This window comes from Parasteatoda tepidariorum, chromosome 12 (assembly GCF_982258835.1).
Source record: "Parasteatoda tepidariorum strain Cologne lab strain chromosome 12, Ptep-v5.0, whole genome shotgun sequence".
NCBI lineage: Eukaryota > Metazoa > Arthropoda > Arachnida > Araneae > Theridiidae > Parasteatoda > Parasteatoda tepidariorum.
The window spans coordinates 40,290,478-40,315,233 of record NC_141766.1 but is presented as its reverse complement, the minus strand read 5'-3'; the positions used below and the strand labels follow the sequence as shown (position 1 = coordinate 40,315,233).

The 24,756-nt window shown below is 29.8% G+C and overlaps 1 long non-coding RNA gene across 1 annotated transcript in view; it reads right to left on the bottom strand.

Moving 5' to 3' along the window:
• Nucleotides 1–4,036: 4,036 nt before the first annotated feature.
• The window catches only part of LOC147801037 (uncharacterized), a 93,714-nt gene continuing 72,994 nt past the window's right edge, over nucleotides 4,037–24,756 (bottom strand). The window contains exon 2 of the long non-coding RNA XR_015430698.1: nucleotides 4,037–4,321. This is a non-coding gene — a long non-coding RNA (uncharacterized LOC147801037). The remainder of the gene's footprint in view (nucleotides 4,322–24,756) is intronic.

Sequence of the window (24,756 nt, the reverse complement as noted above, 5' to 3'; positions counted from 1 at the left end):
GTCAGTCCACGGATTGTCACTTATTTGCTGCAATTGCGCCAGTATAGCGGGACAGTTGAAAAGATGTAGGAGGTTAACTCTAAACTAAATTAATGTCGATATAGTTTAAATGATAATAAGATTCTAATTAGTTAGTATGATAATTATGGTTTCAAATCTTTTCGGAATATAATATGCCATTTATATCGTTTAGGTTTCTTCGTGTAAAATAAATGAAAATAAACTTTAAATGACAATAATTTCTTTTAGATATTAATCAAAATTTGGATTTTTTGATGGAACTAACCCGCATTTTCGTTACGTGGAGAGAAAAGTCACAAAAATCTCCCATGGTTAACCGGAGACATAAATGGACACAATGATGTGTCCATCTTCTTAAACACGCAATCTAAGCCACAATTTTCTTAATTACGCATTCCGAGCTGATATGTGTCCATTTTCTTAAACACGCATTCCAAGCTACGTCCATTTTCTTAATTACTCAGTTTGAGCTGAGATGTGTCCATTTTCTTAATTACTCAGTTTGAGCTGAGATGTGTCCATTTTCTTAATTACTCAGTTTGAGCTGAGATGTGTCCATTTTCCTAATTACTCAGTTTGAGCTGAGATTTGTCTATTTTCTTAAACACGCATTTTTAGCTATGTCCAAAATAAAAATTCCACTGACTAAAGGCTTAATGATGACTAAACAAACTTTTTTAGTTTTAATTATTATCAGAACATAACTAAATCTTTTTAATAAAATCTAAGAAACGAAACAAGAAATGTTTTAATTCCCAGTTTGTAGTAGACAGTCTCTTTAATTATTCATAGCATACTACATCATTGCATGAAGAAAACAAAAACTACCTGATTTTTTTATAAAGAAACGCAACCAATTTCAAATAGATGATGGAAAAAAGATTGTTTAACTATAAAGCAGATTTCTTTTCTTTGATTTGAAAAGAAAAGAAAAAAAATAACTGAATCAAAAGCTAATTTTCGAGAAATCTAAACAAGCTATCAAGTGAGTTAAATATAATGTTTTTTCGCTTAGACGTGAGTTTTAAACGTAGAATGTCATTATGTTTAAGCATTACTTCGAGCTTTATGTTTGTACGAAATAAAAAAAAGACGTCTGCGTACTTTGGAAATAAATATTGTGGTGATAAATAAGCGAATCTTTTTCAGAGTCTAGTCAGCGAATTTCTATTGAAATGGGAAATTAAAAAAAACACATTTTGCATTGTGAAACAATATAGTTTAAAGTAGAAAAAAATAAATAGTTAAAAAAAATTATAATTCTTGATTTTTAAAAAAGGTATAGTTTATGAAAAAATACAGCTTCAAAGGAACTTTCAATTTTATAACAATACTTAATTAATTAGGGGAAGCATAGCGTATAAGAAACTATAAACCTATTTGCAAAAAATCCAATATTAATAAATTTTAAATTTTCAAACTAAATATAGAAAATCTTTTAGAATAAAAAATTGTATTTTGAAGCCTGTGCTTTTCAAATTTAAAAATAATTAACTATTCTTAATTTCAAAAAATATAGTTGTCTGAAAATAAAAGAATAACTTTTTTCCTATATAGTTTATAGCTCTCAAAAAAACTTTAAAAATCTCTAAATCCATCAATTTTTTTTAATATCACTTAGTTTATTGGAACACATCTTTTATTACACGGTAAATTACATGTTACTCAGAAAAAACTAATAATAAAAACTATACTTTTAAGTTGTTAAGCTTGTTTTAAATAAAAAAAAAGCTTTCTGAATTTTGTTTCTTCTGGAAAAAAAAAAGAAAATTATGAAAATTCTTCGAAAAATCTCAACTTTATTCTAAAGCGAAATATTAAGTCTCATTCACATAGGTCTGAAGTAAACATTATATTGAAAAGAATATTCTATAAAGTAAAATAAACTTTAAAATCCATCACTTCACCAAATTAATATTTAATTTATCCAACAACAGCATTTTTAATGCAAAGGAAGACATATATGTTTATTCTAAGATGGTTTTGGGAAAAGTTACATAATAATTGCTGATATAAAATATGTATTACAATGCTAACATTTGTTTTTTGATTGTATAATTAATACACAGGATTTTCCTAAATTCTGCCAACAATTTTGGAAGGTGATAAAGGAATTAAAGAGAAATAAAGAGATGAAAATTTACCATGAAACACGGGGTAACAAACCGTTTTGAGAGAGTGATAATCACGAAAAGCCCATGCGGATTTCTACTTCAGGCTAAAAACATCACCAAAAGATCTAACTGCCAAAAATTGCTCATTTATAACAATATTTTTTAAAGTGGCAATCGCTGACATCATTGCACAGTCTACAACGACGTAAAAATGATTCCCAGTCACCCTTGAAGATGGCAGGAGTGCCGTCTCGATTTATGACTCTTTATATTTTCATGGACAAAAATATTCTAGAAATCCCTGTTTATGTTTAGTTTCCTCCAGTATTTTTTATTCGATTAAGAAAAACAAATCAATTATGTTAAATGTTTAAAAATGTACTGCTTTAATATAAATTTTTAAACTATAACAATAATATTAATAAAGTAAAACAATATATATGCAATTTGTAATAAAGTCATAATATTTTTAATTATGTAAAAACACAGAATTTAAGTTTGAAAAAAGAAGAAGAAACCAGTTTTTCTAACTTTCCGAATAAAACAAAAAACAAAGCCATAAACCTTTAAAAAATATTTAAAAAAGTAAAAAAAAAATAGTATACTGTTGTAAAGATGTTTTAAATTTCTTAGTGTTAACTTTAATTTTAACTGCTTAGTTTGCCTTCTGACTTCCAATTTATGTACTTTTTTTTATAATTAATAAAATTATATGAGAGTTGAAAAAATTACAAAATACAATATTCAGTTAGACATTTAATAGATTTTGGTAGAGATTAGTATTCAGTTTCCATAATTATAAGCGCTAAGAATGGAATATTTTGTCTTTTCAAGGGCAAAAATTTTTTTTGAGTTATTTATGTTTTTTTGAGTTATTTTAAAAGTTATTTTATGTTTGATTTTCTTCCGTATTTTTAAAATGCTTAAAAAACATATCAATTTAGTTAACCACTTAAATATAATTTTTTAAACAATAACAGTAATATTAATAAGGTTGTTATTGCTGTTAACGTCAACCATTAAGGCAGAGGGGACGCGATTGTACTTGTTTTCCAGTGGCGCCATCGATTGCCAAGCACACCCATACGTCACACCAATTTTATAGGCGGACCTATTTACATATCCATTCATTTACCCACAGATCGTAATTTTGACTTGAGCCGGGGAACGATCAATCACCAATTCAGTAATCCCAGAGGTATAATTTGTCATGGACTTTGTGGCCTGACAAATTTAACGTGTACGAGTCATCATTTACTACACAGGGAGTCTTCGGCCGGCTGGATTTGAACTCCCATGCACACGAACGTGCGTCCAGTGCCCTGTAAACCAGGCTATTGAAAAAGTATAACAATATATACATATGACTTGGTAAAATATATATATATATATATATATATATATATATATATATATATATATATATATATATATATATATATATATATATATATATATATATATATATATATATATATATATATATATATATATATATATATATATATATATATATATATTTATAATTTTAAAAAAACAGTGGGTTAGTTTAAAATTTAATAAAATATATTAAAGCCATGAAGAGAGGTATTCAACTTTATAGTTTTAGAAGCTTGTACGAGCTCTGATTAAATTAAATCCGTCAAATGCCATTAAAAATTTGAATATATGTAGCATTTTCAAAATGGCAATTTATTACATAATAAATTACATATAAAAATAATTTTACGATTTTTTATATTATTCTAAGCTTTTTTTCCGCTAATACTTAAATAATTAAAGTATAAAAACCATTTGAAAATTACAAATTTTTCATTTCCACGGTGGATTCTCCCTTATAGTTGACTTTCTAAGTTAAATTTCATAAAAGTTCGCTTCTCTAGAAGAAAATCACTCCAACAGACAAACTTTTCTTATTTATTTTTCAATTTTTTTTTTTAGTTTAGATCGAAACCAGACCAAGAACTATCAAGCAGAATCCTTAGGTCCATTTTCATCCAAGCTAGACTTTTTTTCCTTCTTCTCACGTTCATCGTGGCCATAAAGAGAGGCCATAGATGCCGCATTTTCCATCCCAAAACATCAACAACAGCCCATCCGTTCTTAGTGGCTCCGCCAAAAATACGATGATTCTTTTTATACTATTTTCATTTATCGTCATCCGCCTTTCAAGTTGTGTGGTATTCCTATAAAATACAAGAAATTCTTTTTAGACCTGAAATTGATAATAATCAGCAAAAGGCCGTAAATTAATTGATGTTTTGAAATTTATTCTTATAACAAACTAAAATTTCTTGTGGTAAGCTACGTTTTAATGCTCCGCAAAAATACGATTATTCTTTTTATACTATTTTGAATTATCATCATCCGCTTTTCAAGTTGTGTGGTATTCTTATAAAATACAATAAATTCCTTTTAGATCTTATGACGATAACAATCAGCAAATGACCATAAATTAATTGATATTTAAAAATGTATTATTAGAACAGAATTGAATTTCTCGTGGTAAGCCCATACACTCCAACTTCTTAATGGCTCCGCAAAAATGCGAAGATTCTTTTTTATACTATACAATCAGCAAAAGACCATAAATTAATTGATATTTAAAAATTTTGTTATTAGAACAGAATTGAATTTCTCTTGGTAAGCCCATACACTCCAACTTCTTAATGGCTCCGCAAAAATGCGAAGATTCTTTTTTATACTATACAATCAGCAAAAGACCATAAATTAATTGATATTTAAAAATTTATTATTAGAACAGAATTGAATTTCTCGTGGTAAGCCCATACACTCCAACTTCTTAATGGCTCCGCAAAAATGCGAAGATTCTTTTTTATACTATACAATCAGCAAAAGACCATAAATTAATTGATATTTAAAAATGTATTATTAGAACAGAATTGAATTTCTCGTGGTAAGCCCATACACTCCAACTTCTTAATGGCTCCGCAAAAATGCGAAGATTCTTTTTTATACTATACAATCAGCAAAAGACCATAAATTAATTGATATTTAAAAATTTATTATTAGAACAGAATTGAATTTCTCGGGGTGAGACCATACACTCCAACTTCTTAATGCCTTCGCAAGAATATGAAGACTCTTTTTATATTATTTTCATTTATCATCATCCACTTTTCAAGTTGTGTGGTATTCCTATAAAATACAAGAAATTCCTTTTAGTCCTAATATAGATAATAATTAGCGAAAGGCCGTAAATTAATTGATGTTCAGAAACTTATTCTTACAACAAAATATAATTTCTTGTGGTAATCTACGTTTTAATGGTTCCACAAAAATACGATGATTATCTTTATACTATTTTGATTTATCATCATCCGCCTTTCAAGTTGTGAGGTATTCCTATAAAATACAAGAAATTCTTTTTAGACCTGAAATTCATAATAATCAAAAAAAGGCCGTAAATTAATTGATAGTTAGAAATTTATTCTTAGAACAGAATTCAATTTCTCGTGGTAAGCCCATACAATCCAACTTCTTAATGGCTCCGCAAAAATTCAGAGATTCTTTTCATACTATTTTCATTTATCGTCATCCGCCTTTCAAGTTGCGTGGTATTCCTATAAAATACAAGAAATTCTTTTTAGACCAAATATTGATAATAATCAGCGAAAGGCCGTAAATTAATTGATGTTTAGAAATTTATTCTTACAACAAAATAAAATTTCTTGTGGTAAGCTGCGTTTTAATGGTTCCACAAAAATACGATGATTCTCTTTGTACTATTTTGATTTATCATCATGCGCATTTCAAGTTCTGTGGTATTCCTATAAAATACAAGAAATTCTTTTTGGACCTAATATTGATAATAATCAGCGAAAGGCCGTAAATTAATTGATGTTTAGAAATTTATTCTTACAACAAAGTAAAATTTCTCGTGGTAAGCTACGTTTTAATGGCTCCGCGAAAATACGATGATTCTTTTTATACTATTTTGATTTATCATCATCCGCCTTTCAAGTTGTGTGGTATTCCTTTCAAATACAAGAAATTCTTTTTAGACCTAATATTGATAACAATCACCGAAAGGAAGTTAATTAACTGATATTTAGACATTTGTTGTTACAGCACTCACATGTTGGAGGGTCGGACAAAATCGCTGACACCTTCGAGTCAGCATTTGAAATGAATTTTTTAGAATGATAGAAAGTAGTAGCGTAATTATTTCACTTTAAAATATTTTTATTTCTGGGATACAGAACATAAATGTCCATCAATACTTGAAAATTATATTGATATGTTCTTAACTTCTCAAAAAAGTGTTAAAAGACTTATTTTGTTTTAGATTATTTTGCTTTCGTTCTCTACAGCTGTAAAAATTATTGTGCAAAGATTTCAAATGTTGGAGGGTCTGAAAAAGTCGCCAAAACCTTGAGACAACCTTGATTACATTTTAGGAATACATAACTTGAACGTCCATCAACACTTGAAAATTATATTTTCTAGACATGCCTGGGGCATGTAAAAGTTCCAATCGGTCATGAATCTTTCACCGATGCAAGCTCGTCCGAACATGTAAGTATTCAAATAGAGATACTGTAAAATACTGATACCCTCATATTTTGACAAAAATTTCGAAGATGCCAGATAAGGTGAATACGAAGAATCACAAAGGGAGTATGCATTCTATGTAATAGTACTTAAATATTTTTGGAATTAATTATGTAAATAAGAATTTATTAAACTAAATTAGCTTATTTTTTTCATTCCCTTAAACTTACTCATTTTTATAAAAAGATGTTTAAACCTATCACACTGTATAAGAAAAGAATTGATGTAAAAATTTTTATAATATCGATTTAAAGAAACATGTTAAATGTCATACACTTGTCATAATATTAAATAACTCTGATAACATTTTTTAATAATTATAGTTTTAATAGTCATAAAGCTTTACAGTTATTCCATTAATACTTAGTCGTGCTTAACACTTCCTAGGTAATATTTCCTAATGGTTTTTTTTTACATAATATTACAAAATGCTTAAAGATTCTGATCATTCACATGATTAACTTGCATTCAAAAAGTAGTTTTCGCAAATAAAAGTTTCATTTGGGTATATTTTGATGACTAACATGCCCAGAAGTTCGCGTAAAAATTTCAAGATTTTTTATGTCCTAATATCCACTATGCAATTAAAGAATTTTAATCTCTATCAAAAATCATGAATTTTTGGGTTTTTGTGAAAAAAATACTTTAGTGGTGAAAAACTTAAGTAAATATCCGATCAATTCAAACGTAAAGGAACAGTGCAGAAAATAAGAAAATAACTTGTGATCTAATAAATGGATTTTCACGTATTAAGGATCAATTTTAGTGATTCGAAGAACTAAGTGTAAAAGTTATACTTAATTAGTGTAGACGATATAATTTAAATTACAAAATAAAACACGAAAACACATTAACTGTGTTGTTGTACTAAACACACTTCTTTTCGATTACTGTCGATTATTTCGGATTGTTGATACCCAAAATATAGGGGCTATTTGCAATCTAGAAAATATGACCCTAATAGTTTAAACGGGCAAGCAGTCGAAAATTTGGGTCCTTTAACGTTAATTTCCTTTTCCCTGTATTTTCGCTTTTACAAACAACTCTTACTTTTAATTTATTTTTTTTTCTGAAGAATGGCGATTCCTTCCAATTTTAGAAATGAATTTAAGGCAGATTAAATTAGAGTAAAAATTTATATTCCTTATAATTCATAAATCTTTTGACTATTTGTAAATGAAATAATTTAAAAATAATAAATAAACAATAAAAATGATTCTGTTAGATGGAATCGCTTTGGGATTAGCGTGTTTTACAGTGCAAAATATTTTAGACTTGCTACATTACTTCCGGCGGTACTGCTAAATATAAGAAAAAAGTGCGGATTACATTTTCCATCGGTGAACAACTCTTTAGCAGAAAAAGAGGGATCTATAGAACATTTTTCAAGCCACCATTGTGCAAACAAAGTACGAGGGGCATTGTCATCACTTGGATTGGAGAAGAATCCTCTGTGCTTAACATCGCGTACTCACAATTGGAGTCTCTTGCAACTGGTGCAGCACATTTTTTTCGATGTCTGGAATCCATGCTGTTATTTTATTTCATTTTATAACTATCGCTAAACGGCCTACCCAATTTTGGGTTTTCTACTACAAACATCGTTTGAACCCAATCCAGAAGACAAATAAACTCCTGGATCAAGTATTGGCAGGAATTTGCCATCATGGAGAACTTGCTAATGGAATTAACTCGCATTTGTGTTACATGGAGAGAAAACCACGAAAACCTTTAACAGTTATCCTGACAAAAAGAGACTTTAACCTATGATCCGTCTACCACTAAAGATATATTACGTTAGCACTATGGAAGGTGCAAGCCGGATGCGTAATTCATAGCCACCAGTATCTTTCGTATCTTTTTGATGGAACCAACCCTCATTTGCTTTACATGGAGAGGAAAACCACGAGAACATCCCACGGTTAGCCTTTATGGCATGAGGACTCTAACCCATGATCCGTCAACCACTAGGGATATTTCATCTCAGCACTGTGGAAGGCGAACTCTCTAACCACTGTGGCAGCTGATTCAAAGGCACCTGTCTCAGATAATTTCTGGAGCAGCTTGCTAAGGAATTACGTCATGGAGTAACACCTCATATGATAACGTTCCGAATACACATGCTGTCTCTCTAGTTCAATGAAAATCTGTGTTTCTGTACACTAATTCATATCAACTAACTCCTCTCGTATAATCAGACATCCTACAAACTAATGTTAAACGCTTTTTTCTTTTTTCTTGCAGAATCGCGATTCCTTGCAAGAAAGCGGTAAATTTCTACACAACGCCAATCTACTGAATCAGGATGTTCCAGATCTCCTCTTTGGTATGTGATTTCAAGTCGCCAAGACAGTACCATACCTGCCAACTTTCAATCCTTTCGAAGATGACTTTCCCCAGTGGTGGTAAAATGGAATTTTAATTACAATTTTAGGCAGAAACATACGCTGTAATTTGAAAAAGCTTTCGTGGACTGCCATATCATTCATTCGTTGTTGTAGAACTGGGCATCTGAGGTCTAAATGGTGGAATGCCATATTCTTTTCTTTATTTATTTATTTATTTAAATAAACTGGGCACCTGTGCTGCGAAGCGGCCTCTATCCCATTCATCATTGAATTACATACAGAAAGGTAAAATACATTGATTAGGCAAACATTGTGGCAGCCATAAAAAAAATCAAGCTGTTTGCTTGTGAAATAATAAAGCAATGAAAAAATTCAATATTACAAACTGACGTTTTTACATAACATTAGAAATACTGATTGTCGACTTGAATTATAAATAAAGATAAAACATGATTTGATATGTACGATATTGATTTTTGAAAAATGAAAGACATAATTGATGAATATAGATAAATCATACCTTGATACATGATAAAATAACATATTTGGAGAAAATGCAGTAAATATATTTTATCAGAGAAATATTGCTCATTAAGTACAATAGAATTTGAAAAAGAATTTAATGTGCATAAGTTGATAAATATGTATGCATAAATTGACTATATTATCAGAAAATAAATTGGAATGTAATTTAATTTAACTTAAGTAAAAGTCTGCTGTGAAAAGTTCAGTGAATTTAACTTAAGAATCTTTAAAATAAAAATAGAACTCACTGGGATTGAGATGTTTCCCCGATGATCCCCCGCAGAAGGCGGAGCACTTCGTCATTTTTGAGCGATTCCTGTAATTCTTTGATTAATGACACTAATCGGTGAGCAAGTTTAGCGTCGAATTTGATGTCGCTCGAGAGCTCCTTCTGCTGGGGCGGGTCTCGCACCCAATAAAATTGGCTGTGTGGTTTTTGTAACAACTACAGCATTTCGGAGGTGTTGTTCTGTTTTTGTTGCATTTATGGGACCTGTGGTTTTCAGCGCATTTGACACACCTTGCAGGTGCATTGCAGTGGCTTAGCGTATGTCCATAATTTTGGCAGTAGTAACATTGTATAGGTCCTCGACCTCCCCGATATCGTTCGATTTTGATCGAGATCTGCTGTATGTTGTTGACCTCGAATACTCTATGGTGATTCGCCGTTGATGTTAGGATTATGAGAAAAAGTGGAAGGAGCCGACAGGCCTCTCCCATTCTTTTCTTAAACTGCACAATTTTAAAGGTTTCAATACTGTTTTTCTGTAATTCTGTATTGATGGCATCTGTATCAAAGTCCACATGCAGGCCCCGGACCAAAACCTTAATATATCTGGCTTGCAGTGTTATTTCAGGTTTGCTGGGCGGATCCCGTACTTTGTCGGTATCCTCCTTAGGTTTTGTTGTCGGCAAGATAGTGGCGTCATCTGTTGAGTTATGTTGGCTAGAAGAAGGACAGCTGCTTGGAGACATGAGTGTAGAATTATCTTCAATTATTTTGACTGTATTTTGCTTTTTCTTCTTTTCTCTTTTCTTTGCTGGTGGTTCTGTATTATTGTTAATATTGATATCCGTGTCAGTTTCTGTATTCGGTGTTGTATTCAGGTTTTCATCTTTATTTTCCATGGTTATATCTTCAGTGTTTGGATCAGTTTCAGTCATTATTGATTCGACTTGAATGGATAGAATGCCATATAAATATTACATAATAATATCTATGTCTAATTGTTTTGAAAATAGTGGTGTTGAAAAAGATAATAAATCAAGTTTATAAGTGTAAGGAATGTATAGAAAGCATACATTTTGCTACCACTTTAAATATCGAAATAAAATTTTACGCCAAATGCGTAAAAACTGGCAGGTATGCAATACGCACTCCAGTCCCTTTTCGAAACCTTTTTTGAAGTTTTGAAATATTTAATCAGAGGCTCCAACTTTTACCGATTCTCTATAGTTTCAGAAAATATTTTCCTAGTAGAAGCAATTTACCTCAGCATTCATATTTTAATAAATTATTGGAATACGTTGGAAAGTGAGCAATATGAATGCAAAATATTTATTTACCAGTCTTTATCTTTTTCAAAAAGGGATATGTTCCAAAAATATATTACAGACGGCTCTTCACTTACTGAATTAATGATACTATGAAAAAAAGGGAAAGTTTTTGCGAAGGACTTTCTTGTTTACTAAATCCTGATATCACTAGTTTCGAAAGATTTTGTTGTTATGTTTAACACAATATAATCTCTGGAATATAATGTTTAGTTACTATATAAACATATTGTCTTACGTATTTTAACCATCTAAACGCCAATGTTTCTTTTCTGAAACATGTTTTTTTTTAAAAATGGTAAAGAGTAGTGGCACAATTATTACAATATTTCTGGAAAAGCTACATACTAAATCCTGATATTACGCCGGCAAACTTTTTCAGGAGTTTTGTAAGATTTTGTTGTTATATTTAACACATTGTGCTCCACTGTTCTCTCTGGGATATAATGCTTAGTTACTATATAAACATATTGTCTTATGTATTATAACCATCTAAACGCCAATGTTCCTTTTCTGAAACGTCTCGCAGTGGACTGATCGTTAAAACACGGTTCCCAGCAGATCACCGAAGTCAAGCATCACTGGCTGCGGTCAGTGTGCGGGTGGTTGACCGCTTGGATCAGTCTGCGTAGAGACCGAGGGTGTGCGGTATTGGTCCTCGTTAAACTGTTCTACCGTAAAGTGCTCGACTTCGCGTGCGACCAATAGCCCATTGTGCAGCTCTAGTGCAACGTAAATTAACTACAACAACAACAACCTTTTCTGAAACATGTTTTTTTTTCAAAATGGTGAAAAGTCGTGGCACAATTATTACAATGCTTCTGGAAAAGCAAGGTATTTACATCCTTTGAAATGTTTAAACAATACTAAAATCCATATTTATTTTTGAAATCTAGTTCAACCAAAATAAATAGCTGTTTGTTAAACCAAAATAGATAGCTAAATGAGCAAAACATTTAATGAATTCAAGCACAAATTTTCTACTTCCTCATCAAAGGTACTTTTCTTATGGTTGCAAAATAGACAATTAAAAACTTAAGAGAATTAGAGCTTAAATTAAGTTGACCAGAGTCATCAGAAAATTTTTGAAAGAACTAAGGAAAATTCAACTTTTTACATTTCCATTATTTAGTACTCAACTCCTTAATTTTCCAATTATTCAATACAGCGAGGGATTTCTGTTCTTAGAATATAAAGTAGAAAGGCACACCTGTCAACTTGTACGATCGTCGAAAAAGATTTTGCGAAGTGGTAGTAAAAGAACTATAAAGTTTGGAAGAATTTTTTGAATACAAAACTATTAAGACATCTGTATGGATAATTAGGCAAAAAATATATATTATCTGCATATTTTTCAGAAATTATTCATTTGTTGTGGCAGTTTAACAATAGAAAGACTGAAATACCTATATTGTCCAAAAGCAGTCATAATGACTGCATTGTGAAAGAATAACTAATGTATAAAAAAATTTGTTTAAATTTAATTTTTAATATTTCTGATATTATTTTCAGTTATATAACAAGTTATTAGTAAATATCAACAATAAAAATAATTTTAAAAGTCACAAAATTGTAAGAAATTGTGTCATTATATACATCATTGTTTTTCTGATTGAAATTAAAAAGCAGTCAAAATGGCTTCCTTAGGCAATCTAGCCTTAAAAAAACATTTTTAAAGCTTTAAACTTCAAGATTTAATACGACAAAAGAAAGAAAAGAAAGAATTCAAATTTGCTGCTATGAAAAGGTAAATTCCGCGGCCCAGGTGCCTAATTTATTTAAATAAAGCAAGCAAGCAAAAAGGTAAATTCCACCCCATAGACTGCTGAACTCAAACTGCTTTTTATTTTAACTTTTTGTATTATTTCATGATGTATGGGATATAGGCCCTCTCTGTGGCCCAGTTGCCCAGTTCTTGTAAATAAAGTAAGTAAGAAAAGGTGAGGCAGTGAGTTTTCAAATATCTTTTTTTGAAAATTTACTACCAGTTTTTTAGTTTTTCAAGGGCACTGATCAACTTAGCTTAAATTAATTTAAATAGCAATTTTAACCCTTTGACACCAATATCACCTCCGAGTCTCCATCAACAGTCACCACTCTTCACCTTATTTTAAGAATTTCAAAAGTTATATAAAAATATTTTATTATGTATCTTAAATGATTTGGTGCTTGTATCAAATAGCATTTTGAAGTACTCGGAGCGCAAAGAATTAATATAGTGGTGTTAGGTCTACCGGAAAATTCTGTCCGCAAAGAACACGCACTATTACACAAGGATGCGAAAGGAGCCTTTAAAAAATTTATAGGACATTTTTTCTTAAATGTAAATATCAGATGTACTGGTTCTTTCTGTCGGATACTTTCGCTACGAATTTGATTATGCATGCGCATGCGCTTTTGAATCATAGATGCTTTGTCTCTTTAAACTAGAACATTACCATTGAGTTAAAGGTTAAACACCCTACCACTTTCTTTTATAAAAAACCTTTCGCACTTCTGTAACAGAGATACCAACTTGCTCCAGACAGCAAATATATATTTTAAAGTGGTAGTTCACCAATTGTGATTCTTGATTTAATAAATTCAATTTAGTAGATTTCTATCCACCACTATTTCTGAATAATTCGTAGGCTTATATAATTCACCACTTTATAGTACTTATGCCATGCTATACCTTTTAAAAAGCAAGCAAAAATAGTCAAATATTTGCAAAACTTACTTTGAAGTTATTTACCGCTTTTAAAATTAATTTGGGGAGTCCGGAGCAGTTGGCATCTCTGAAATAGCAAGTGCGACATTGGACAGTACATTCTAAGAGAAGTGACACATTTCAGTTAATTGTTGGTTACAAAACAGTGATTGCTAAAAGTTTTAAAGCAATTATTTTAAAATTCCAATGATTTTTAAAACCGTCGTTGAATAGCCGATCCAATTTTGGGTTTACGACAACCAATGTTCAACGCCGTAGCCTTGTAATTGTGAACCCAATCCAGAAGACAAGGGAGTTCCTGGATCAAGCATTGAGAGAAATTTGTCTTCCTGGAGGACTTTTTTTAAACTTACCCGCATTTGCTTTACATGGCGATGAAAAACACGAAAATTTCTCACGATTAGCCTGATGGCAAAGGGATTCTAACCCATAATCGGTCTGTCACAGAGGATATTTTACGTCAGCTTGTCTGTGCGGGGTGGGTACGGAATTTGTATCGACTAATCATCGATGGGATTTGAACCTGGTTCAACTCATTGGGAGAAGAGCGCTCTAGCTCCTGAGCCACCACGGCTCAATTTTAGTGATTTGTAAAGTTTACTAAGTAAGTGTTGACAAACTGGCCGAACCACACCAGAAAGAGATAATTTCCATGTCCCCTTGACAGTCGACAGCTTGTTACGGGAAGGCTTAACAAGTGATGGAATTATTTAAAAGAAATTATAAAGCGTAAAATTTTTTTCGTGTTGATTTTATGTAAGGAAGATCGAGTACTATTCTATTCCGTTATAGAACAGTGTATCTTTTTTTTGGATATAAAAATAAAAATAGTATTTTTTACTCAACCCCTGGTCTTGAAAATGATGTGCTTTTTGTAAGATCCGGCGTTGGTTCTCATGACATCTAAGCTCTTTTACCATTACTCTTATAAGATTAGCGGTTGTAAGAAAGAGATAATGGGAGTTATTTTCTTCGTCAGGTAAGTTTTAGACTTTTCTTATTTTGTCGTCATTGAGATTTTCGACCGCAAATAACAAGGGATTTCTTGCCCCATTAAATAAGAAACCAATAACTCTTCCAAACTGGAGGAAAGTTCTGATCCACAATACATTTCTTATTACTCACGTATCATGTTATGATCAACATTTCATGAATGTTTTATTGACTTTTTGGAATAAAATCTATAAAAAATTGATGTTTGTGCAGTCCAAAATTCAATAATTTCTTTGTCTGTGATGTGTCTGATATGGAAGACGGTATTGCTTAGTCTTGAAGCTAACATCTATATTTCACTGAATTTTCAACATGAGAAAAATGTAAACAATTAATGCTTGCCTGAAAATACAAAATAATGCCTTGCTTTCTTGAAAATATTTTAAGAAGTATTAAAAACTTTCAGGCTGCATTTAGGTAAATTTAGAAATATTTAAAAGTTTTAACACTAGGTAATCGGAACGAAGTGGCTTTTTATATATAGTTACAACCTATTTTTATATATATATATATATATATATATATATATATATATATATATATATATATATATATATATATATATATATATATATATATATATATATATATATATATATATATATATATATATATATATATATATATATATATATATATATATATATATATATATATATATATATATATATATATATCATGGTGGTCAAAGTTGATTAACTGCTTCTTTGTCTCTTTGCATCTCATATGTTCGGTGTCGCATGCCACAAGACAAGACGAAGAGCAAAATTGCATTGTTGAAATTGAATTCATCACTACTTACAAGTCTCTTTAAATCCTGCAATTATTTTTGTTTTTCTGAATATTGATAAGAAATATCGCATCTAATCCCACTTTCTTCACAATTTTCAAAGGGAGATTCCGTGCCTTGAATTGAAATCAGAATCATTTTGTATTCACTCTAATTTCGCTTTCATTAATTTTACCGTTGCATGTAATCAGTAAAAAATTATTTCAGTTTTGTGATAAATGTGATTTTTACGCTCTGTTGCCCAAGGCTGATTGCAAAGCTGCTTTAGCGATGAGATTAGAAAATTATTTTCCCAAATACTTTTTTATCTAATTTTAATAATTACTTTATCCAGATGTTTGTCTAACCATCTTTAAGCAATAGAGTTAATAAATACGATATCACGGTGTAATTTTTACGATAAAACTTAGGTGCATTGCAAGGAAAACTGGAGATCAGTGCACGGGACATCACATATTTCACCATCAATAGGTCAAGCAAAATACTACTTCCTGACAAGAAATATTTTGCATTTTAGAATTTACGATAGAACATTTACAGAGATGCCAACTTGCTCCGGACAGCAAATATATATTTTAAAGTGGTAGTTTATCAATTGTGATTCTTGGTTCAATTAATTCAATTTAGTAAATTTTTATCCACCACTATTTCTAAATAATTCGTAAGCTTATATAATTCACCACTTTTTAGTGGTAATGCTATGCTGTACCATTTAAAAAGCAAGCAAAAATAGTCAAATATTTGCAAAATTTACTTTGTAGTTCTTTACCTCTTTTTTAATGATTTTGGCGTGTCCGGAGCAGTTGGCATCTCTGCATTTATTAATTTTCATTAATATTTTTTTCTTGGGCTGGAAATTCGAAGAAAAAAAGTCTGTCTAAGAAGGGGCTAAAATCAAATTTACTGCGCCAAAAATGAAAATTTTTCCCGTCAGCAGTGGGATTTGACATCGATGTCATCCATTAACAGTGGCCAATATACGAAAAATATTTATATGATATAATTGGTAGTACATATTTGTTTATATCAAATGAAACTTCTTTTACTCCACGCTATTTAGAGTGAAAAATAAAACGTGTGCCTTATATTCAAAGATTTTTTATTAATATTAAATTGTGTTTGACAGAACTATGTTTTTATTTCTGAAAAAATTCATCCTAATGAGATGCCACATATGACTTAAAATGTAAAATGCGGTAAAAACTCCATTTTTGTTCATTTATTATCTCTTTATTTATTCAATTATAATAACCACTAAGACTTAAATTTCAAATTATTCATACTTAAAGCAAAAACATTCTTTGCAGTCACTTTCAACACTGAAAAAATATGCCATTAAAAGTTGCTAATTTTAATCTCTTTTAATGAAGTTCTGAATTTTATTAGTCACCACTTTTTTCTATTTTTAGTCGACAGTGATAATTCTGCTAAGATTATTCCATTTTTTTCTTTTTTTAGATAAGGAAACCGTCCTTTTAACCCATTAGTGGGCCATTTATTTCAATTTAAGATAAATTAAATATCTTTTTTAATCGAAATTCATACAAGAATAGTAATTGATATAAGAAAAGAAAAACTCATTTGGCTTATAAAAAAAATTATTTTAAATTTTAAGGCCATTTTTTGGTGGTAACTATATTTAACACGACCTATTAGGAACTTATAGACCTTTATTTTTCTTTATTTATAAAATAAATTTTATAAATGCTACAAACTTCAAAAGGAATTATGCATTTTATGACTTTTATACGTTTTCTTATACTAAAAAATGGTTGCCAATTTTATTCAAACGCACGTTATTGAGAAATGGAAGCCTGAATTAAAAGTGGTAAAAAAGTTAACAAAGACTTGGTGGTAAGTATACTTCCCACGGCTTTAGAAAGGATTAAAAGGATGCTTCAGCGACTCTTAACCAGATATGCAATGGGTGACTAAATATGAAAGAAATGGTATAAACTCAATTCATTTTGATTTATTTAATCTATTTATTATTCAGTTTTAGCTACCACCATGACTTATATTGCGGATTATCCATATTTATATCGAACAAAGTTCCCTGGTTCGATCTCATCTGATGACACTTATTCAAAACTTCATCAAAATCATCTGAAACATAAAATGGAGAAACATAGTACATAGAATCATTGATCATTGTAAATATCACCTGCTTATCATCGCATCCTGTGAATCATCAATATATTGTGCATCATCATAGTGTTTACAGAGCAGATGGAAAAACATAATCAAAACTATAGACTCTGAGTTCTCAAAGAACTTTAAAAATTCTTAATATTTACTCAATAAAATTTCTTAATATTTAATGTGTTATTTGATAAGCAATATTTTTCACTAGAATTGCTAATTTTGTAAATACAATCTACAACTGTAAATCACCCAAACAATGTCTGAAACCCTTTTTTAATTGCTACCATAATGTTGCTCATCACAAAATATTTATTCAATTATACAATGTTTTAATCAATTTTCACGATGTATGGGATATGGGCCGGTGTGCCGCCCAGGTGCCCAGTTTTTGGATAATGAAAGCAAAAAATATCGAAAGATATTAAACTGAAAGAATTACGGCAAAGCTAATTTTAATCTCTTATAATACATATTTCTTCTTCTTTTATTGTTATGAAAGCTTTTTGTGGACCAAACCCTTCCCTTGTACCTTCTTGCATTCTGCTCTTTTCCCTGCGATTGTTCTCTATTTAATAATTCTTAGGGTTTTGAAATCCTCTTCCACACAGTTAAGCCTCCTCACGGATTCCTATAAGTAGTGCAATCAAACCACTATGAAGGTAAACGAGATTACGAAAGATTCGCTCAATAAAAAAAAACTAGTAACAATAAGAAAGTGGTAGCAAATATATGTCTAAAAATTTGCTTAGTTTATGAATATTTTTGGTTTGTCTTATTTACTTGTCGACCACTACCGATTCAATTCTCAAATATATATGATAAATTTCCCTCTATACCTTTTAAAACAGAATTCGGGTTTATGTGCACAACTGGTCCACTTTTTAAATAGTCTGCGCAGACTACTTAGAAAATTTCGTGTGGAGGCTTTCTTATGCAGGAGGTGAGTGTCAAGCCGTCTGATCCTAGGCCTAACTCTAGTTCTCCTTGTTTGTAATTGAAGATCTTATATGACAAAGAAGAAAGGTTCATTGGACAGATGTGACCGACAAGCCTTAAGCGTCTTAATTTGATGTACTTGTTGATATCAGCTTCCTTGAGCAGCTTATACAATTCAAAATTATGTCGTGGTCTCCATAAGCCATCCGTATTTATACCACCAATATTTTTTTTCAAGGCTTTCCTCTCAAAAAACAGCAAAAAGATCTGCTGGAGATTTAGTTAAAGACCATGTTTCGGATTCATAAGTCCAGACAGGTCTTATGATTGCTTTCTGAAGCATTATTTCTGTTCGTCTTTTACTTACTTTTGACTTTAGAAACGTTCTTAAGCCGTGAAGGCATCGATTCCCTGCTCTAATGCGTCTCTTTATTTCCGTGATTATATCGCTTAAGGCATTAATTTTAAAACCAAGATAAGTGAAATTGTCAACAAGTTTAATATATATTTGCTTTTTATTAGTCCTCCATGGCATTTCTGCTTAGCCATCAACTCTTACATCAGAAAGCCTCCACACGGTTTTTAATAAGTTGTTTGAGCAGATTATTTAAAAATGAACAAGTTGCGCGCATGAACCCGAATTGTTATATTAATAAATAATTAAATTTACACGATGCCCAATAAGTTCTCATACACTTTCAAATTTTTAATTCAGTAATACATGAATAAATCATGATTTTTATTTAATTAAATGATAGAAAATATATTAAAAATAAGAAAGTGGTGGCAAATATATGTCAAAAAGATTTTTTAATTTATGAATATGACTGGTTTGTCTTATTTACTTGTCAACCACTACAGATTCAATTCTTAAACGTATACATAATACATTTCTCTCCATTACTTTTAAAATAGAAGTTGGGTTCATGCTCCCAGCTGGTTCACTTTATAAATAATCTTCGCAGATTGCTTACAAAAAACCGTGTGGAGGCTTTCTGATGTAGGAAGTGATAGTTCAAACTAGCTTCGTTGATTCTTTAATTCATTTATATTCATTATTAGGTAATTTTCAAAGAAAGCAAATCAAGTATAACTATTAAATTAAGCATTAAAAATATATTTAGCCCTAATATAACAACTCTCATTATTAAAAAAGATGAATAACAAAAATCTGAGATAGCAATCAAAATGTAAATTAAGAATTTATTTTTCCAATATAAGAAACTAGTTTTTTTATTTGCTAACTAACTACGAAGTGCCTCGTCATGCAGCTACATATTAAGTGTAACACAGTTTTACCAAAATTTACAGAGAAATTTCAAGTCATAAATAAAATAAACATTTTATTTTTCCATTCTCACACTAACCCATCTTTCCCCTGCAGCAATTAATTAAGCTTCTAGACGATGCAATATTTTGACTATTTTTAAGAACTGCCAACTTATATCGCATTTGTAAAATACAAAAACTAATATCCGTTGACATTATGTCATTTTTATTAAAAAAAAAATATTTTTTCAGCGAGTTTTGTTATAGTTACTTGAATAAAACCATATGCCTTTTTGTCATTATCAAACAGGCAGTAGTTTTAAAAAAAATATTTACATTAAAAACTTGCTAAATAGGACAAATAATAATTATTTAAATCGAAGCTGACTATTTTTATTAAAAAAAGTTATTCTTAACTAGTATGGTTATAGCTACTTGAAAATTCCAAACATGTTGGGTTTCTGGTTTTTAGAGAAGCTGCGATTCCAAGAAGAAGAAACTATATTTACATTAAAAACTTATTAGCTCAAATGACATTTTTATTGTAATGGAAACAGTCAGTTAAAAAGTTCTCTTTCGACAGCCAAATGAGAAAAAACCAACCGTTTTTTTTAATAAAAATGTAACGACGAAATATTGCCTTCTGTCACAAAAAATTCGTCTCCTGATATTTAATATCAAAAACGAAATTCAAGGAATGAAACAAGTTCATTTTTCTTGTTACTTTCTATATACGACTCTGAAAATGCATTTATTTTGTAGATACTTTTTCTAAGAAAAAAATTATAAATTTTATACATAAAATGCTCTTATACTAAATTTTATCAAATATAAAAAATCTCCATTGCAACAATTTTCCTTTTAAATAACGAAATAAATTTATTTCAGAGTCCATATATTCACTTCATGTTTGTGAAAATGCATCACCATGTAAAAATTATGCAAAGAGACACAAATTTGCATGAAATATAATATGTGATAAGCTGTGCAAATCAAATGATTAGAATTGAAAATATATTCACATGTTTATTTGTACCACTATCAGTAAGATGTGGAATAGTCGTGTTGATCCTCGTGGCATTGCGTTCCTAATTTCACATACATCAACCTCTTAGGGGAATGAAAATTTTAGGTTGCAAATTTTAAATATAAGATAAGTGAGATATGAAAAAACTTTAGTTTAATGATAGTTAACTTGTTTAGTTTAAAAATTCGCTTAGTTAATTTTTCTAAAACTAAAATTGTTTTGCAAACCCTGTACGCATCATTGAAACTTCATAATTCTGATACTACTAACTATATGTGAAACAAAACTTTAGGATGTTGTTGCTTTATTTAGATAAACCCTTTATAACAGAATTATATTTCACTTTTAAGGAATTGACCTCAAAAGTAACTTTCAAAGTGTCAAAGACGAATTTTTAAATTTTCTACGGAAAATGGAAAATAACTTACTTCAAACTAAAATAAAAAAAATCAAGCCAATTGATATATGCAACTATCAAAAATTCAGATTTTTGACCGATTTTCAAAATAATGGCTCGTAATAACATTTATTTCAGGGCTTAAAGGAAGAAAAATTGGAAACTAAATTGGTTATGTTACTCTTTTTTTTCAAAAAGGGCAATTTGAAATGCGGGTGTCTAAACATGTAAAAGTTTAACTAATAAATTTTAAATAATTTTTAAAAATGATTCTCCGATTTAAATGTATGGTTTTATGTGTTTCCTCGAGTAATGATAAAATAATTCATTTTTTAAACCGGCATTTCAAAGAAATATATTTAGAGAAAGAGGTTTTAAGATAATATTTGAAGCAAACTGGATTGTTAGAATGCTAAAATAGTAAACTAGATTGTAACGAAGTAGATTTTCTTAGTAGTTTTCTTCGGTATGAGATTTTGCGGTGCATTTGTATTTATTTAAATAATAAATCATTTTATGAAGTTTATCACATTTAATTTAACAATTTATTTTTTTCGCTTAAGAATTATAGTATTATTTAACAGGAGACACAAATGCTATTTTCCATACAATTTAAAAAAATTAGAATTTTTTTTCTCCATATTTTCAAATTTTATAAATATTTTTTTTAAATTAAACGTTTATATTCTTAAACAAATATTACTGATCTCTTTTGAACGATTGTGCTATTAAATCTGAATAAATTGCTATTATCTATAATATTTAAGTATCAAAATAAATATTACTGTCCAAATTAAAGAATTATGAACTTAGTTTTTACGAATTATTATATATTTACGAAATTTCATTATATCATACAGTTGAAGAAAATAAACACAAAAAGGTATTTAATTTTATTTTAATGTAAAATATTTATTATTTCATGCAACAATACGACTTTAACAACAGTACAATTAAATAAAACAAAAAAATTTTAATGTTCAAAGTTTCATTCAGCCAATTAGGAAGAAAAAAATGTTCTAGAAGCTTTTTTTATCAATCATAAAATTTTATATCTAAAAGAAACTATCTATCTCTTTTGTATGTAAAGGGAAAGCCATTATTTGCTTACCTGAAAGCGTAATGAGAAAATATCACTAGATAAAAAGGATACAAAATTATCGTAGATGGCATGTACAAATTGGAAAGAAAACTTTTAGAAAGAGTATTTCAGTTTATCTGTTAACTTTTTTGAAATAACTTTATAAGAGTAATTGTCTTAAAATAAAACTAATTAAAAAAAATCGCTAAAACTAATTAAAAAAATCAATCTAAGCAGAGCAAAATAGAAGAAACTAAATGAAATGTTATTTTTTATGTTTCACTTTCTAAATTTCCTTAATTTTTGCGTGAATGCGATTAAGGTTGAAAATATTTGTTAAAATTAGTCGAATTCTAAAATTATAAATATTTTTGTTTTAAAAAATGAACATAACACTGTGAAGTCAATTGAAAATAATTATGTAGGAGATTGTTGTAGGATATGCAGAGAGTTGTGTTTTTTTTTTTTTAATTATTCAAATAACTTACAAATCTTATGAACATTAGACATTTGATTGTCATTATAGTTCATTATAGTTATATTTATCAATAAATTCTGCTTCGCAATTATATAAATGTATATATATATATATATATATATATATCTTTATTAAGAACAGAAAAACTATTATATAATGAGAGCAGCCGAGAGTTCACAGGAAAATATTTTTGTGCAACCGGGACATTTTGCACAGATCTAGAACAAGTCTAAGGTTGTTGTTATTGTTGTTTCTAATGACGTTTGGACATGCCAAACTCGCCAGTCATTGGCCTCCTGCGAATAAAGCAAGGAAGGGGCGCCTTTCGTTGGCAAGAGAGCACCGCAAGGGGGAAAGTACGTCTTAGCTCAGAACCCCATGGATAGATGGCAGCACCACTCATTCGTCAGGCCATTTCCTCAACACGTAAGTAGCTTGCACTCGGTGATCGTAGCGGAGTCGAGGACCGAACACTGACTCCAAAATGGAGTCCGTTTCTCTATTGAGCTACCATGGCCATAAGTCAAAGTACAACACTGAGACGGGTCAAAGACACAACCACCGAATTTTTTATATTTGTTATGCCTAAGAAAATTAAGATATATTTAAATAAAAAAAATATGGCATTTTATCTTAAAGAATAATATTTTAAAATTATTACCTTAGTTTGGTTTTCAAATGTAAGTACTACATGATCTTATTTATTCATCAAACTGATTGAAAAAATTTACCACGCAACTAAAAAAATCTAAAAACGTTCTATAGCATATACCTCGGAAACCCAAAATGGTGACCAACATGGAGATATTACCTGTTGACATGTATCAAGTATAAATACTTACTGAATTTAAAATTTATCCCCCAGGTGGCACTGGTCCAAAGTACTTGCGGTTCAAGATCAACACTCCTCTCTACAAACAAAACTTAATAAAATTATTTATAAATTATTTTTACAAAAATTGTTGCGTATAAAAATCAATTCCACGTATGATTTAAATAATTAATTAACTTAAAAACGAATTAATCTTTGATTATTTCTTTACTCAACACAATGATCTTAGAAGCGTAACAAAAAAAAATTTAACATAATTTTTGAAACGCACTGCATTTTAAGAAGTCTCCCAATGCCTTTTCATATACTTTAAAGATCTCAAGACTGCTTGACTGAAATTTTTATTTTTGCGTTATTTATTAAAAATTAATACCTATAATTTACGTTTGCAACAAAAATAGCATATTTGAAGAGTTATAAGGAGCAAAACCATATTTTTCCAAAAGTAAAGTTTCACATCAAACTGTTCCTCAATATTAATTTTAGATAGGTGTTCTGAAATTTTTCCACTACGTAACATGGAAAAAATAGCCCAACCAACTTTGTCCTACGAAGAAATAGTGGTATTACTCAACAAAAACTTTTTCCTAAACAGTTTAAAAATTTGGATTTCATTATGCTGCTCCATTCATTTATGCTGCTTCTCGAGCTACCAAAATGGAGGATCAAAATTGCGATGATATGTCTTGGGATCACCCTTAGAGATTTTTTCCAGACTGTCGCCAATAGCCCAGAGTGCAGCTCTAGTGTTACATAAGTAAAGTACCTGCTTACCTATAGCCCGATATTATGATATTTTTGGCAGAGAAGAAAATCGAAATCTAAGAGTGATTGTTTGTACTTAGTGGGCAAGATATTCAGAATTTATTCTTCAATTATTATTATTATTATTGTTGTTGTTGTCTTTCAGAAAGCATGCGATTACGTTAAAGATTCTTATAAACACAAAATGATTTTATAT